Consider the following 16,095-nt stretch of genomic DNA (forward strand, 5'->3'; position numbering starts at 1 on the left):
GTTTCCTTGGCTCAGAGCGTGACCTGTGCAGGTCTTCCCTTTAATATGGATGCAGTATGTGGAGGCGGAGGCTCAAACACTTCCACAGAGAAGTGAACACGGCAGCTTCCCTGAACACAGTGTACGGCTGCACCTGGTCAAACAGCACCTGACGGCTGTTTTTATCTCCTCTCCACAAAGATGTTCATCTCTCTCTCTCTCTGCAAATCTCTGTTTTTATGTCTGTCTTCCTGCATGAGGCAGTGTTTTTCCACCCCACTGTGAAGCAGACCTGAACCCACCTCTGTAACTGCACTCTGTAGTACATCTAATCCATAAATATAAGACCAAATGTGCCTTTGTTTCGTGCTGCAGGTTTTTGTCATCAGGCACATCTCAGTAGAAATGATTCTCTCTCTTCTATTTCCCTGTCAGATGCTGTGCTTAATTGTGGCCGATTGATCTATTGAGGAGCAATGCTCTTTATTCTTTTTGTGTTTGCTACTTCTGATGGCAGAAGAGCTGCAGGAGCACTCCTCACATTCTGGCCTGTATAGACGCACTCTCACAAAGAGCATCAACAATCCACTGGCAGACGATCAAAATGCATCCCATGGTGCCTTCCCCTAAGCGAGCCGTCGTCAAAGAAAGTGGGTGTTTGTGAATGGAACAAATGCGTTTCACAAAGCTACCGGGGCGGCTGTGGCTCAGTGGTAGAGTGGGTCGTCCCTCAATCAGAAGGTCGGGGGTTCGATCCCCAGCTCCTATGGGTCAACATGTCGAAGTGTCCTTGAGCAAGACACTGAACCCCAACTTGCTCCTGAAGCATGGCTTCTGAGTATGAAAGAATAGTCTCCTCCTCTTCTCCTGTATGATTGATGTGTGAATGGGTGAATGAGGATGTCATGTAAAGCGCTTTGAGTAGTTGAAATAACTAGAAAGGCGCTATACAAATACAGACCATTTACCATTTACCTGAGAGCTCCGGGCACAGCTCTTTAACCCTTCAGAGTCTAGGACCGCCACACGGCGTCAAAGTCACATGTCGCACGTTTGAAAATGTAAAGCTGTGACACAAGCACGCAGGTGCTCAGTTCAAAGACTGTTGGAAAGCGGACACTTCAAACTTTTTACAAGTGTTTGAATTTTGTCGATCGGCCTATTAAGACTAAAGTTATGAAGAGCCGAAGTCGCGCACTACAGCTCTTCTACGAGTTAGAAGATGCTGAATCTGGGGAAGAACATTCTGATTCTGAGGAAGACTCCTTTCAGAGGATGAAGTGGATGCTGCACGTGAAGACGAACGAGAGGAGGTGTCCGCGCAGACCCCCGCTCCTCCAAAGATCCAACTAGTTCCTGCTCGGATTTTGTGTTTCTTTTGCACTTTTACATACAGTGTGTCCATATATTATGTCAAAATAAATAAATACTTGTAGAATCACATAGGTGAGGTTGTGCTGAAAAGAAAGACACAAAGAAAGGCAAGCTAAGCAGTTTGAATGGGAAACACAAAGGTAAAATGAAAGGTAGTAAAAAAACACCGTTTTACCCCAGACTCTGAAGGGTTAAAGTCCTCACCACAGCTCTGAGAAACTTTGCTTTTGTGGAAGGACGCTCTTTACACAAGAGAGAGAGAGGACACAGGGCAGCGCAAGGCCACCCACATTCTGCTCTGGTACAGTCCATCTCTGCGAGGTCACAGGGGTTAAGATCACCAATCAGAGAATGGTGATTGAGCCCTTGGGATGAGAAACCAGAGAGCCTCTGGAGATCCAATCAAGAGTCCACACACAGGATACAAAGTCTGTGCTTTAGCTAACTCCATCACATTGGCATTCACTCAGGTGCTTTTAGGGGAGATGGGGAGCCCTCTCATGTCAAGGTTAGCGATAGCGAAAGAGAGAGAGAGCTGGACGCATTAGAGTAGCTCTTTAAAGGTGTTAGCGGTGGAGAAACAAGGAGCGGCTGAATCTTCCTTTTGAGCGGCATCCAAATTGGCCGGCATGTTATCCCGGAGTAAAGTCGCATCAAAGTTTGTCCCTGGGCTGATTGACTGCAGAGAGCTGCATTGGAAAATTGTCAACGTGTCACTTTTCTCTCCCCCCCCCCTCCCCCCGCTCTTCTTCCTCTGTCCCATCTCTTTCAGCCGCTCTGCTAAACTGGACAGATTGGCGTGCCCTTAATTCCCATCATTCTATGCATTTTCAAACAGCCACATGGACACTGCAGGTGAATTTCAACCGCAGCCACGGCCGCCCAGCACAGCGCGGCTATGCCTGCTGCTCACATTGATTTCCAACTTCTTCTGAGTTTGCTTTGTTGTGGACCGAGGCAAGGAGCGTCAAGGGCAACCAAAAACATGTTGTGGGTTTCCATGACAACTGGTGCTAGGCTGGTAATTTTACTGGCAGCTGTATGTGAGAAAGGGCAGGCTGTCACAGATAGGTAAACCCTCCTGTTGTCAGGATGATTGTTGTTCAAACTTGTCCTTATTGTCTTAGAGACACACACACACAGCAGCAAACAGGTTCACACTGACGTTTACTCTGCAGTAAACATACATTACATGCAGACTAGACCGATATGAAATATATATGTCTATAATGTGCTCCGGCACAGCATTCATACATGCTATGTGACAATGTTAACAAATAGTCTTTGAAAGTACATAAATGAGACGTCAAACCACTTCTGAATACATGTTGAAATTTAAATACCACTGAATTCACAACACCAAAATATTGGACTTTATCTAGATTCTTGTGGTTTTGAAGTTTAGTTAATCCATCCATCCATCCATCCATCCATTAACTCTACCCTTTATCCTAGAGCAGGGGTGTCAAACTCAATCAAAGAAAGGGCCAAAATTTAAAACACGTTCAAACGGGCTCAACATTTAGTGAAGACTCTAAAAGTGACTCTTTTATTATAGTATATAATATAATATAATAATATAATATATATTTTATCCAGAAATATGAATGTAAACAGCCAAACTTCAACAACTTTTCCTCAATAAAATAAATAGAATTTTAAATAATTTTTTTATTTTCTGTACTATCCTCATGTTTTGTCTCATAGTGTCGTCTTATATTTATATTCTTTAATGATGGCCACATCAGCTCCACAAACAAGACACACAGGTTTTACCTCCAATATCGACAAACAGGTAAAATTCTGCCCCCCACCTGCTGAGAAAGTCTCTGTTTTCAAAGTCCACTTTTCGTTTAGCCATTTATTTTGGGGGGGGGGGCTAGCTTAAGTGTCGCTATAATAGCGCTGAGCGATGCATTGATCCGCTGATCGGTGTGTCATTATACCTGCGGGAGGAGGGGCTGCTGCACGGGTCCTGACTAGCGCGACAGCTGTTCAGTGCATTGTGGGACTTGTAGTATTAGAGGTGGGAGTGCTGTTTACCGACGGGCCATTCTTAATAGTCACATGAAATTATCTTGCAGGCTGTATATAATTGTGTTGCGGGCCTTGAGTTTGACATGTATGTCCTAGAGGGTCGCGGGGGGGCTGAAGCCAATTGGACATCTGCCCTGATGTCAGCTCGCCAGCCAATCACAGGGCCAACACATAGAGACAGAAACAAATATGCAAAAATACACATACAAACACAAAAATTGCATGCCATAAAACCAAAACAACGAGCTGAAAGACTGAAATATATCTGTAGTGTTCAGTGATCCAATCTTGCTTATGTGATTCTAATTTTTAAATGCTACTCTCTTCCTGGTTACTAGAGGATGAATCCTAATACTTTTGCTGACTTCTAACCCTCAGACCTTCCTTGCACCACAATCGGGCTAAACATCTACACTCAAAGACAAGAAATATTGAAGTCAAATACCCAGATTTCCATTAAATATTCTGAGCACATTCATGCTCCCCAGAGTATTGACACATTATTATAGTGCCACCCACAGGCCAAAATATGCACTCTGAAGACAAGATATTTCATAATCTAATGGACAGTTTAGATCAAGGGTCGGCAACCCATGTTCATCCCTCTGCTGTGGCTCCCTGTGGCTTTGAAAAATAAATAATGGCTATTTAATTAAAATGTGTTTTATTTTAGTCCATTAGTTTTTGAAATGGAATTCTAAATTTGAAGATTACGGTGATCTTGTAAAATCAAAATAAAACGTGTTACATTTTTTGTCGCTCATAATATGCGTCACAACCGCCGATGTGCGACACCCGCCGGCACGATTGACGGCTGACTGTACGCTCCAGTAAAAGGATGAAGGCACACAAAAGAGGACGGCATTTTTGGTTTGCTGCCGATGGATAATTTAAGTTTGGCTTTTTTTTTCATTGAATACAAGAAGGACTAAAATAGACATTGCGTATTTTATTTAAAAGTAACCTTCAACCCAGCGTCTTTTTTTCGGAGTTCAAAATGTTTTTGTTGCATTCAGACATGTAATTTCGTTTTCTCTGTAGCAGTTCATTGATTACATGAATGCAACCCATTATAGTTTGTTTATACATAACATGAAGGTAAGAAACGATATATGCAGTGTTATCTTCATTTTGTGGCTCCTGGTGGTTTCTTTTCTGTGGGAAACGGGACCAAATGGCTCTTTGAGCAGTTAAGGTTGCCGACCCCTGGGTTAGATCATTGGTTAAGAATCAATGTGGTGAATGAGAGAAAGGCAAGGACAAGATCTCTTATTTTTAATGTATCACTTTTAGCCCTTGGTGTTAAGCCTTTCAGCCATTTCTTATGCAGAAATAATTGACATCACTGTCGTAGGACCAGCAAAGAAAAATTCTTCCGATTTTAATATGATCACGTTTACTTTAGAGACACAAAGAAGCAAGCATTAATAATCATGACAGTGCTCCTCTTCATATTCCTACAAAATAAAAGGAAAATATGCACACACAGAAAAAAGATCTATTCCAAAGTGGAATCAGCCATTTAGGGTCAGTCCATTTTTGTTTGCCTGCAGTAATTAAAAGCTTTATTTTCTGCTTGTAATAGTGACACCTGACACTTCAAAAGAAGCAGGCCTCTGGGTTGTGAGACAATCATAGTAAAGTTTGTGTTTCAGTCTTGTCTCATTAGTTGGAAAAGGTCACAGCAACAGTCTTTTTCAGAAAAGACCTGGAAGCCTGAAAGGAGAGAGCATAGGCAAAGGACATTTTTCACCTCCAGGTAATCTTCACTTCACACTGCAACAATTATTCAGCCTGATGAGGTTATGGACAGAGTAGAGGACACACAGAAAGCCCGCCTTCAGCGATTTGGAAGTACAGAGGGAGCTTTTCTGTGCTGTGCAGCCCGAGTCAGCACTTGTTGTTTATTCTGTTGCAAGCCTCTGAACTCCCTGTGAACACCTATGAGGAAAACATCATTAATATTTGCTGGTATTGACTGAGAAGAGATTTGAGCTGAATGAATTTGAGCCCAATCGCACAGCTAAGCACAACATAAACAGCAAATAACACACACAGGGAGAACAGTGAGGAAGGTGTGTCTCACAGCTGAACAAGTCCTGCATGTTTATCCGCTGGACAAATGAGCGAGTGTAGAAAATAATGCAGTTCAGCACAATGCAGTGTAAATAAACATTTATTAATTACTATCATCAAGCTTTCTTTTCAGTGCTGTTGTTTTGGATTATACTGCACGTGTAATGTTTGTGTAGGTGTGGCAACATTTACATTTACACTTCCAGCTCATCACATACACTCACAGCTTGATCAGCGGCCCTACGCTTCAAGCTACGACGCCGTCGGTACCCGTGTAGCATCAGTTTTGCACATGCAGGGCTCAGACGTCAGGTTAGCAATAATACATACAGTCAGTTTGGACTTTCAAAATAAAGCTTGCTGAGAAAACGTTTCAATATTTTATGAATTTTGGAATGTGCAAGAAAGTTAGGTGAGCATTATGGTGGTGGTAACAACAGTCAGGAGACCTTGGTTGTCACGGTAACCATAATGAACGTGGTAAATGCCACGAAACGATCGCAGTTTGGTTAGGTTTAGGCAGTAAAACTACTTGGTTAGGTTTAGGATAATGGTTCATGGTTTGGTGTAGGGATGCTTTTCTGTGGTTTGTCGAAATGAAGAGAGTATTCCAAGATTCATTCAAGAAGTTTATATGTAGGTTCACGAGCATAGATGAGACCAAAGAATACAGGGTAAAGCGACCACATATATAGGATTCTACAAGCAATATCTGATTTCAGATACATGAGAGGATGCCACAAGATGGACGTGATCTTTCCTTAGACCAACCAGTTGTCCAGACAAAGCGGAGTCAGGAGAGTAGAATGCTGACTTGAGAGTAACACATACACTACTTACAAAAAGTTAGGGATATTCGACTTTTAGGTGAAATATATGGAAAATGTAAAAAGTGAATGCTACAGTGATATTATATCATGAAAGTAGGACATTTAAGTAGAAGCATGCAATGGTGATTTCTTCATTTTAAACAATTTATTGAAAGAAAATCTACCAACAGTGGTAGGTAAACCACAACAAAACATTTTCGGTGCCTCAATAAATTGGGATGTGGCCAAAGGACGTCCACTCCTCTCCTTTCTGTGACTCTTCCAGTCTCTGTATCACTGTTCCAACCTCCTGATGACACTCTGTGACCCTCTAAGCTCAGTGAACACCTCCGTCTGAGGACTTCCTGTTTGAAGCCTCCAGTGTTGAGGTGCTGCTGATCAACTGTTAGGTGTCGTCTTGGTCTCATGATGTCAGAATGTGAACAGCAGGAGGAGGAGGACTGTTTAAATACCAATTCTACACTCTTAGAAATTCCCCCCGTTAAAAAACGGTAAACAACTGGCAGTAGGGTTGCCAGGAAATTACTGTAAAATTAACAGTATATTGCTGTTGCTGAAATTTACAGTTAACTAGTATAAATACAGCAAAAAGCTGTTATTTTAAACCTTTACAGGAAAGTACTGTTGAAAAGATTAGCAGTTTATTACCGTGTATTTACACTTTTTCTTAAGACGTATATTTGCAGCTTTTAACTGTGAATTTCAGCAAAATACTACACCTTGTTAATTCATTTCCTTCTAGCAAAATAGACAATATATTTATTTTTCTAAACCTAGTGATTTGATAATTAAAGTTATAAACACCATGTTTTAATGTGATAAAGAAACATAGCCTTTGAAACTGCAACTTAAAATGCCAAGACAAATAATAAAACTTCAAAGTGTCTTCTCAAACCATGTCTCTTTATTGAAATTGAACAAAGTATCAACAAGGACAAGTATTGCACTACCTTGCCAAAACCTTGTGCGAAAAGGTCACCTTTTTAAGGTTAAACAAAAAGAGTTTGGTGGCTCTTAGGATTAACACACTTTCTCATAACATAGAGAATAACTTCAAACTTCTTAAAACACTAAAATAACAAAACAAAAAAGTTGCTTGAGAACTGAGAACAGCAGCAACTACGTGTGTGTCTGTGTGTGTGTATGTGTGTAACTGACTATATGAAGTCCCACTCAAAATCCATCAGTCTCTTCAGGAGACTTGAGACCGGAGGGCTGAAGGAGGGAGAAGCTCTCTTCTTGCCTTTTCCTTTGCCCCCTGAAGCCTTTGTGCCCCGCTCAGGGTTGATCCCGATGAACCGCCTGAAAAACAAGAGTGCATGTTCAGAGTTGGTGTTGAACAACATTTACTGTAATTATATACATGTGTTTAATGTTCTTGATATTCCATATTGTAGTTGATTTACTAAGCCCAGCCAGGGTATGAATTGAACCAATATTAATATGTCTCAAGGCATTGCATACCCATATAACAACCCCTACCAACATTTGAAATTACAAGAAAATGTTTTGTGGAGTTTTCCCCTTTAGCAACTGTTAAGATCGCGCTAGCTAGTTAGCTAGTTAGCTAGCAAAGAATTCACTCACGGTGTGCCTAGCTAATGCTAATCTTACAAATGACTCCGACTTAAGTAAGTGATGGTTTTTGCCTATTCTAATTAGCAAAGCAGTAAGAAACTCACCTGTTTGTTGTGGTGATGGAACTAGATAACAATTTGGCTTCAAACGTGTCTCCTCCTCTCTCACCTTCTTGTTCCCAAAATGCATTGCAAAAAATACAAGAAATTACTGTTTTCTCTTCTTGAAGTTATAATACAGTAAAATAATGTTATAAACTGTTATTATACAGGGTAACCCTGTATTTAAACATAACAGGATCTTACTGTTGAAATTTCACCGTAAATTTACAGCAATTTCTTAGAGTGTAACTGAAGCAGGAAATGTATTGGTGGATTCATGGATCAAACCTGTTGTGAATGTTGCTGTTAAGCTTCTTGTTAGAGAACAGCAACTTGTGCAGAAAGTACTGAAACACTGAACAGTTGGACATGTGCATTCAAAAGTTTAGAGAAGGTCACATTAAGTTCACCTGGAAAGGTTAGAATGCATTTTAGGTTCATCCTGAAATTTCACCTGAAAGCCGAATATCCCTAACTTTTTGTGAGTAGTGTACATCATTTATGACACAAGGTCCTGCAACATCATGAGAAAAACCTTCTAACATTTGGGTTGAAATAATATCTACATTTCATAACATAAGTTACATACATGAGTTAAAAAGAAGTCACGGTCAAGTGGTTTCATAAATGAAGTGAAGGACATTCCCCTGCTTGAAAGTGCATCCCATCCTCCTCCATATATGTGGACTTGCTCTTTATATTGCGTTACCTGACCTCAAAGGTGCATTAAAAGATTATGACAGACGGGCACGTCCACATATGACACTATGTGTCAGAAAAAGGGTCGATATTTCACAAAGAGATATAGAAACGTGTAGAAATGAGATTTCAGAGACTACAGAGAGCAGGGTTTGTGAAATATGTCTATTCAAAGAATAATAGCCTCGCAATATCTTTAGGTACTACATGACACTGCAATTGACATGACACACTGAAGAGTTTTCACATCGAGTAACATCCACTGTGAGTAATATTAAAAAAAAAAATCTATTCCTGATAATAGTAGATAAATAGTTTAGCTGTCAGAAGCTGCAGTCTACAGTTGAGTTCACTGACACATCAATGGCACAAAATTGATAAGGCTTATATTAAAAGTTCATCCATGTTCACATCTTGATCCATTTAAAAGGCTTAACTGTTTGATGGTGGAAAAGGGAAGCATTTATATTAAGATGCTGTTAAATTTGTTTAAAAAATGGTACCAAAGTGCCTTATTATTTCTCACTACAGAGAGACAATCATGGCTACTTTATAAGAGGTAGCTTGACAGACTTCATACCTTTTCGATTCATTAGTCTAATGGGCAAAAACCCATTTCTCTACAGTGCAGCCGTGCGGTGGAGTGTTTCACAGAGCATCTTCAAAGTGGTCTTAAAGAAATGGTACAAAGTACCGCGTAGCATATTCATTTGCAGTTTTTAACTTTTTATGACCAAGAGTATGTTGAAATGGCGTCCTGCTTCATTCATATGTAGATTTTATCGTCTTCGCTTGCTGTCTTGTTGTGTGGCGTGTTAAGTGTGTTAAGGGCCACAGTGGAAATGAGCCTTAATTGGGCTTTATTGTGTTTTCATCCTTGCTGATTTTTAATGTATGTGATGACTGCAGTGCCGTGTTATATGCGCTGTTTTTTTTTAATCATCAAATGAATCCCTTTATTCACAGAAATAGTTAACATAATTACAAAGTAAAGTTATTCTTGAGTTTCCGCTCTCTCCTTTTGTCATTGGCATGACGTTTAACACGTTTAGAAAAATAACGTCAATGAATAAAATCAACAGAAAAATAACGTGAACAGCAATAAAAGTCATGAGAGATTACTGTACAAAGAAACAAGCTCTCTCTCTCTTCCTCCCAGTTTAAATGGCTTTTTAACATCTTCATCGTTACATTATTCAAAGGGTGTGTGCGGGGGGGCAGTGCTCGTGCGAGCCGCTTGTTTAAGTTATCACAGCGGCAACTGTTCTTTCATCACAAACGGTGGAAACACACCACTCACAGCGTTAGAATAGTTTACATATGAATGCATAAATAATAATGATCTCCAATGTAAACCAATACACCACTGACAGAGGGGTTAAATACATTTGTTGTTAATATGCTGTACTTTTACTCAAATAAAATGTTAAATGCAGGACTTTTACTTGTAAGAGAGTACTTTATAGTGTTGTATTGCTACTTTTATTTAGGCGATTGATACTTCTTCCACTCCTACACACTGAATATTAAGGGGTTCTGTGTATAACATGTTTTTAGTGCACATACACTGTTGCCCATACAGTTGGAATCAAATGTTTTTCACCTCTTCTCATGAAATGATTGTGACAATGTGATTTATTTTTGATAAATTAAGTGGATATCTTCTCAACTTTATTGATCAAACTCTTCCAAACATATCACAGTGAAACTTAAACCACAACGAACCTTTGCAAACTGTGTATTCAGGCTTTAACAAAATTGGGGGTATTGAACAATTATTCCAACTTTATGGGCAACAGTGTATTCATGCAGCATAAGAATATGTGTATCATGTCTGTTTTCTGGGGCAGCATGGTGATGTGGTGGTCACAGCAAGAAGGTTCTAGTTTGCATGTTTTCCCCGTGCGTGGGTTTCCTCCGGTCCTCCGGCTTCCTCCCACAATCCCTCCAAAATGCAGGTTAATTGGTGACTCTAAAAATTGCGAGTGTGAGCGTGAGTGGTCGTTTGTCTCTGTGTGTTGCCCTGTGATTGGCTGGCAACCAGTCCAGGGTGTAGAGAATGGATGGATGGATGGATGTGATGGAGTGCGTTTTTTTTTTTTTTTTTTTAAATGCAAATTACAGCAATTGGACACTGAAGGCTTTAAAGGTCCTTAACTGCCTCCTCTGCTGCTGCTGCAACTGTTGACCAGGTTCATAAGCGAGCTAAAGTACAATAACTCACTCCCTGTTGTTTTTACACCTGCTGCACGTACCTTTCTTTGTCCTCATGCACAATTTTCACCTCATGTAGCAAACGCTCTTCCATTAATCAGTATGTAATCAAACAAACATCCAGAGATGGACCATACTGTTTGCGCAAAGCCTGATGTTACATGCACGCCAACTGTAACTTTTGCCGAGGAATAAGGGCTGTGGAAGACAATCAAGGACTACTCCGCAGCTGTGAGGAAAAACAGGGATGCAACTTAAGCCACCCTGATTACCGGCACTCACTTTGAAATGAGATGGATCAAAGCTGTATCTGCACTTAGCTCAACTTTCCATCACCGCTCAGCAGCAGAATGTTTCTTTTCGCACCTCCGCGTGAAATTCGCTGCATGTTATTTGAAGTGGTGTCAGGACCAAGTGGCACAAGAGAAAGCCATGCTGCAGCAGAGGCAACATATTATCATTTTGTCAGCGTACGAGCACTCTAGGAACTCGTTTGTCTCCGGGCTGGGAGCCGTCATCTTACCGCAGACGACTCGTGTAAAGCTGATACTAACTCAAGTGATAGTCTCCCAACAAGCTCTGACAAGTTCATTTGGGTATAATTACTTGCCCCGCTCAGGTATTCTGTCGACATTTGTCACCAAGACACCCGCCTTACCCTATGAGATTAATTTGTCATATTTCTTGTGTTGAATATTTTTCCTTCCAGTAACTGATCTAATCCTCACAGCTCAGCAGAGTACGGCAGCACAGGGCCTGCAGAGCTGGAGTGTGTTTTTGCAGAGCGGACCACCTCCAGGCTTATTTATGTGAGTGGTCCCTGCGCCCGTAGATAACGTCATTTAGCGGGACCCGAGAGAGCAGCCCCTCCACTGCTGTTCAGACCTGACACCGGGCAGACAGATTTAGCTCCTGTGCCCCAACTCTGCACCACTTAAACTACGGGCCACTCCAGTCTCCATTAAGAGAATCGCTTCCTAATGAACCCTCTTCCTCGGGAGGAAGTGATTAATAGGAGTGGCCAGCCAGGATTGCATTACCCAGCAACGCTCCTCTCTGCAAAATGGGGCACACACAGGAATACAAAGAGAGTAGAGTGCTAGCATGCTAACAATCATCCTAATGCTGTCATGAAAGCAGAGGCGGTTTTAGCTCGAACAAGTGTCTATCTGTGCACTCTATCACAGCTTTAGATGTCCTATTTTTGCATCACACAAAGTGGCAAGTTATCTGGCAGTAGTTATTTACTAATCCTTTGATTCATAGTGTCTCTTTGAAGTCTAAAACCACACACATCTCAATAGCGATCACATGAGACTTACTTCAAGCACAGTGGAGATAAGGGGATTACGTTAGAAAGGATCATTAGGTCTTTTTAATCAGTTTCACTTTAGGTAAAGAAGCTGCTGGGCCTCAAAACAAGCCGTTGCCGCATCCTGGTGCTGTACAGTGAGACTCCACAACCATCAGACAAAAGCCACAGGAGCCATATGTTGGTGACAACAGGACACCGTCTCCACCGCCTCCTCTTCCCCAGGGCTCAAATCATGCCAAGCTCAGCACTGTGTTGCCTCCATTTTGCTTTAACATATGGCGCGGCAACGGCTGGAGAAGATCGTGTGGGGAGAATTTTGACAGACACACAGCTCCATTGGCTCTGAGGGCCTTTCATTTGCTGGCAATGATACAGACATGGACCAGGCAACGTCTCCCCGGGGATCAACCCCATGCTGTGGAGAAAAGCTGCTTTCTTCAGTATTAATCTACTGATCTATGACTTGAACACAAGCCCCATAAACTCTGTAAAATACAGCTCATTTAGAGGCTTCTTAACAGACTCAACAATATGGTTTGCTTGTAAAGTTTGGTGATCTTTGATGCTGTGACCTCCCAGGGTCACGCAGGAAATGAGAAAAACATTTGCTCTCGGAGAAGGCTCAGCCACCTGCGCACCTCCACGGATGGTTTCATCAAAAACATAAGGAGGATATAGACGGCCAGGACCCTTGACACTCTTGATGAGGTGGTGAGAAAACCTGCAAAGTGTACTCAAAACGTGGGAGGCTCCAGAGGACAGCTGACACTGATTACAGTGACCACCAGGGCTTCTCAAGCTAATCTGAGCGCACCGGCAGCTGCCACATCCGCCGTGACCTCTGGCACAGCAAGACGCAACATGAAAAACCTGCTGTTGCACTCTAATTCAAAAGCGACCTTTTAGCCTGCGTGCATGAACAGAGCTGGGCCTGCGATAGCAGTTACACACCAACCTGTTGGTGGCCTCCGTGCGCGAGCGGTGAAGGTCACTCTGGCTGAGACTTTGAAAAAGACGCTCAGCTGAGGAATGGAATCCATTGTTCGCACTTCATTTTCTGGTCAGTTGGCATTTGGTGTCTGATTAGCTCATTATGGTGTTCAACGAGCAGCAGGCAGTGCAGCCAGCGGATGTGATGGAGTGTACCGGGCCACGAAAAATAGCTGTTATCACAGATGTGCGTGACAGACATTCTGAGGCATTAGCACCCTGTTAATGAACTACAAATGATGATGACACTGATGACTGTAATTAGATCCATTTCATACGTACATGTTTGCCCGCAGAGAGGAACAAGCAAATGATCTGTTGAGCCCCGGAGAAAATGGTTTTATGACAAGGGGAGTGACTCTATCTGTAACCGGGGTTTATAGGGTTTGTTGGATTTATTGCACGGCGGTGGTGTTGTATTAATGCACCCTCCCCACCCTGAACCCTGCCAGCAACAAACACACACAAGCCCTCATTAGCTTCAGTGGAAAAGTAAATCGAAAGCTTACAGTCTTAAGTTGCCCACCACAGCTCTGTCATTCTGTGAAGTCATCTGCTTGCCTCAAAGGAAACATTAAGTAATTGTCAATTTAGAACAGGGCTGGCAGTGCTCGGCGGTCTTAACAACATAATTTTCTGCTTTTCAATTTGGAAGCAGCTCTTTACGACCACAGAAAACTGTCAAGGAAAGCCATAAACAGTGCCTCATTGAGCTGAATGTTTTGTTTTAGCACCTTATGTCCGCATTGAAACCCAAAGATGAGCTTGAACTCGGACTGAAAATATCAATTAATTGTGGGTGTCAATCAAACGCCGTCAATCCAGATGTGATTGATTGCCGCCGAGCTGCAGGGAGTGAAGACCTGACAAAACAGCACACCTGTCCTTGGACGCTGTGCGGGCAGAATGACTGATTTCAGTTTGACCTCCGGTGTTTCCGGTGGAAAGAATGAGCTCTGCGTTGTCGGGAAAACATCCCAAAGTCGCCCAAAAAGGTAGAATACTCTCTTTGACACTTCACCGAGAGCTTAGCAGTGGAAATATAGATATCCCTCTGCAAATCCTTAAATGACGGTTCCTCCTCCTCTCCAAAGTGAAGTTAATCCGCTCCTCTCAGCCCACTGGTCGCTGTCTGCTGCGTATTAGCACTGCCTGATCACCAGCACAGGTACCTGCTGCTGCTGCTGCTTCACGGGCTGAATGAAAATGTACTTTTATTCACCAAGTAGGTTACATAAACTAAGAAGCTGCTTTTTCTGAGGCGGAATTTGTGTCTGAATGTATTCAGGACGCTGTTGATGATAATGTGAGAAAAACAAGTTGTGTTCAGGGGAATACATAATAGCCACCCACTCGAACACACTGGCATGCTAATAATGCCAAATTCTATTGAGCAAATGTTGGATTTCTGATATCGGCTGAGGAACATGTCTACCAATGAAGAATGAAATGAGCTGAAAGGGAGTCTGTGTTTTAAAGTGAAGCATATTGCCCGTCTCTCTTGATACTGTACGCTGAGTCCCTTGATATGATGCAGTTTCTTTGATTACACAGTTATTGTAATCATCATAGCGGCTGAAAATACTTGCCTAGAACTGATTGCAATGATATTTTAAAACATTCCTACATGAATAAATATGAATGTGTTTATTATTAGCACTAGTAGAAGTGGTAACATGAGTATTATTCTGGGTTTTAATGATAACAAATGAAGTATATTCACTGTTTTTATTGTAGAATAGACTTTCTCCATTAAAATCTGTGCAGCCTACAGCCATATAGCTGTTATTTTGACATGCGGACATGCGTGTACCTTTTGTGATGGCATCAAGGGAGAAAATGTTTTTTCTCCTCTTTCATAAGCTGCATCGGTGAGGGTGTTTACTCACAGCTGCTACTCACAGTGATTAATGTTCTCATCGATTGTTCAATGTAACAGTGCATAAGCACAGAATAACAAAAACGTTAAGTTGGGACCACAGTTGCAGTCTGCTGTTAGAGCCGGACAGCTGTGTGTCTGTCAGCACTCTGACCTCCTCACCTGAATCCCCTCAGCGAGCAGGCCTGGAGTATAAAGAGCGCAGGAAAACTACAGAACTACAGAAGAACTGTGTTGTGTGGTGGAACAAATTGGAGCTGCTGTGTAGCAGGACCAGTGGTCTTACTCCCTTCTTTTCCTTGTTTTCACAGGTGGAGGATATTTATAGCTTGGTATGACACTGGTGGTTGTTCTTGAGCCTAATCGGTTTTCATTTTTTAGGGAGAACTTGTTTGTTTATTCTGATGGAATTCAGTTGAGACTTGTGAAACAAGTCCTCCAAATCTATTGACAACATACGTTGTTGATGATGGACACAGAGGTGTTTTCTGATCTGACATCACTTATGGGCAGGACAACCTCACCAAAAACACAATCCTTTTTGGATGTGACTCCACTGTGGTTGAGGTTGGACCGGGCTGAGGTCTGGGTTAAACTGACTACGTGTTAAGGTTAGAGGACCCTCGTCGTCATGGTTTCAATGAGAAATGCTTGGTTATGAGTGCGGACTGATCACTGCCATGATTAAAAGAAAACCACGATGCTTGTTGATAGGAAACAAAAGGAACAGTGGTGTCCTGTGTTTCGTTGACCTGTCCCTCCCCCCTGAGGAGTCTCAGGTGCTCATCACTGCTTCAGATCGTATAACATCCATGCTCAGTGCACTGGGTCCCTTTTTCCAGCTGTACGATCTTACAGCTGTGCAATTTTAGAAATCTTGGTGATATATTTGGTCAGTGAACTTTGATCAACATATCAGGTCCATCTAAGGAACTCTTAAAACTTAAGTCTGTCGCATTCCAACCGGAGCCAGTGATGATTGTTCACACTTTATGTCGTAACAATTCCCTCCTCAGCTGCCTC

Source organism: Pempheris klunzingeri, chromosome 16 (assembly GCF_042242105.1).
Source record: "Pempheris klunzingeri isolate RE-2024b chromosome 16, fPemKlu1.hap1, whole genome shotgun sequence".
In the NCBI taxonomy this organism is placed as follows: Eukaryota; Metazoa; Chordata; class Actinopteri; order Acropomatiformes; family Pempheridae; genus Pempheris; species Pempheris klunzingeri.